Genomic DNA, 2840 nt, shown 5'->3' on the forward strand with positions numbered 1-2840 from the left:
GAGTTGTTACTTCAGCAGCTAAGGAACTCACTGTGAATAACTTCCAAAGCCATGACTCCCTGAGGGCGGGCGATAAGTGAATTTCTTTTAATAAGTGAATTTCTTTTATTTAGGGTGAGGAGGAATATTCAGAAATGGGAGCTCTGTCATCACAAGGAAAGGTGGGTGTAACATTGCACAGGCATTCTTAGAAAACAGGCCTAGCCACCCAATCCTATGTTATGTTAATAAGGTTTGTGCTCCTCCCAGGGTGGAGACTTTGATACAATGAAGCAGAGCTAACTGTTGGACAAGGACAAGGGGTTATGGGCCTACTCCAAGAGCGGTTATAAACTGGAAGGTGTCTTGGGCTCCTTTTCTCAGGTAAGGAATGCAGGGCCTGGCTTACTTTTGAAACAGCACAGTAAGTCTTGGGGATTTTTACCACTATTTTATTGTCTCTGATATGGCTAGGCTATGTCCTGGCTTGTTAGAGACGTTAGTTTTTGCATCTCCTTTTTTCCTTAAAATCACTAACTACCGAGGTTTTTGCTCTTATTTGTTAATTCTGACACCTTCTGGAAAGTTCTGTAAGAAGTGTGTTAGGGCAAATAGACCAGTAAGATCACAGAAAATGGGTGGGGGCCTAAAATGACTTCTCTTTCTAAAGACCCCTACACCTTTCTCTTTCTACTTACAAAAATTTCAGGTTATTTCATTTGCCTACTAATGTAAAGGGTGACTCTAGAAGACTGGAGAACTAGGTGTGGCAGGCTATTTTCTTTGGGTGCCCATGGTTCTTGGTCACACCACTTCAAGGAATGAAGAGGTAGACCAGACAGAGTGGTGGGCAGCAAAGCAAGGTTTACTGAGCGATAGCGAATCGATAGTACAAAGCTCCCAAAGAGGGTGGAGACCCAAGAGGGGTGCAACCAGAATTTCCACGTCTAGGGGTTTTTATGGGCTTCTTAGTGGACTGTTTTAATCTGATTAACCCTGCACCTCTCATCCAATTAAGTTTTCGTCATCTATCAATCACATGAGAAAGGGTGGAAGGCTCCTTCCAGGGTGGTGTAAAATCCTTTTAAAGGTGGTTTCCTCTTGGGGCGGGGTGGGGGGGGTGCACGTATCCCTCCCTGCCTGCCTACCTTCCAGCCTTCCAACTACCCTTCATTATAGGGAGTCACATGTGGAATCTCTGCTCGGGTATTTTCAGTTTCTCATCTTCTTTCATTTCCTATTTCAGATGTAATAAGCAATGAGAAAATACAACTTTAACTATAGGCTCTAACGAGATTTTTCAGAACATTATTTTGAGGTCAGGGAACACTAGATGTGGAAGTGATGAGCTCTATACGGGAGCTCCCTTAAGACTTAAACTTTAAATGTTTAAGTAATTTGATTTTTATTCATTCATTCTTACATGAAATTCATTGTATTCTATTAGAGGATTACTTATATGGTTAGGGCATTTGTATTTTTTACAATGACAATCCATAAAAGCAAAGCTACTTGGACATCTTTCCACCATTCCTCACCTTGGAGATCACTGAAGCAACTCTGAAGAACCCCTATAGCCAGAATCATGGGTGTCCCATTTCATAAATAAAATTTAAAACCCATTGCTTTAAATGTTAAACTCAATTTAAATACTGATAATACTTTTTGGACAGAGGAAATTTTTTTTAAACTGTAAAAAGAGGATAAATCTGTCCAGTGTTTTCTGAAAAGAAATGTGGGGTTACCTAGTATTGATATACGATTGAATCCTGCCTCTGTATCTCTAATTCATAATTGTCATTTCCTAAAGCTACTTTTGAAAACAAGGAGAAATAATGGCTAGCAGATAAAACACCATTGTTGTACTGCTCTAGGTCAAAATACGGCCATCTTTATCTATTGGGTTTTATAATCCATTTCCTTGCCACATTAGTTCTTTAATTATTTTACAGCCAGGATTTTTACTCTGGTCCTAAAGGACAAACTTCAAGAAAATCTGTGAACCCTCTAAAAATGTACACAAAATTCTGTTACCTGTTTTCCATTGGAAGAGGGGGGACCCCAAGACGCTGATTTGTTGTAGCCAAGCTGTTTATTTTGAAAATTCAAACCATGTTAGGGGAAGATGCCATACCCTCCCCTCTTCCACCACCTTTGGAAGATTTGGCTAAACAAGAGGGGCTGAAATGATATAATCAATGTCCCACTGTTGGCCATTTAGGTTAAATGAACACACTTCCTACAGAAATCTTTTTATTTTAAAGTTCTCATTAGCTTTAGGATAAATTCCAAAGGGTGAGATTGCTGAGCTAAATGATGAGAAAATTAAAATATTTAATTCTTTCCATTAAAGTTTATTTATAATCTCTACACCCAAGGTGGCACTGGAACTCAGGACCCCGAGATCAAGAGTCCCACGCTGCACTAAGCTAGCGAGGTGCGCCCAAATTTTTAATATTCTTCATAAATACTGCCTAATTGTCAGAAGGTTATGAGATTACATTTTCGCCAATGTTGAGAAGGCTTATTATCTTACATGTGGATATAACTAAATTGTGTATTATTTTGACTTGTATTTCTTACTTTTACATAGCTTCGTATTCCACGAGCCAAACAGTGATACTGCCATAAGAGAAATAAAATACTATTCCTTTTTTGGTTACTATGTATGTTGTGACCGTAATCGTAACAATAGCTAACATTCATTAAACGTTAAGTTCTCTGCAGGAATTTGAGCTGGGATCTCATACCGCTGTAACCTGAGTTAAGGGGACAGGGGTGGAGGATGCTGACCCACATGCTAAAAGCAGAAGCAAAACCAAAACAAGACCCCAAAACGGGCTCCTGCCACGCTTAGTTAC

General features: G+C 39.5%; 1 long non-coding RNA gene across 2 annotated transcripts in view; it reads right to left on the reverse strand.

Annotated features, from left to right (window-relative positions):
• LOC130542086 (uncharacterized) overlaps positions 1 to 2840 on the reverse strand; it is a 48308-nt gene that overhangs the window by 44571 nt on the left and 897 nt on the right. The window lies entirely within an intron of this gene.

This window comes from Ursus arctos, unplaced genomic scaffold (genome assembly GCF_023065955.2).
Source record: "Ursus arctos isolate Adak ecotype North America unplaced genomic scaffold, UrsArc2.0 scaffold_3, whole genome shotgun sequence".
In the NCBI taxonomy this organism is placed as follows: Eukaryota; Metazoa; Chordata; class Mammalia; order Carnivora; family Ursidae; genus Ursus; species Ursus arctos.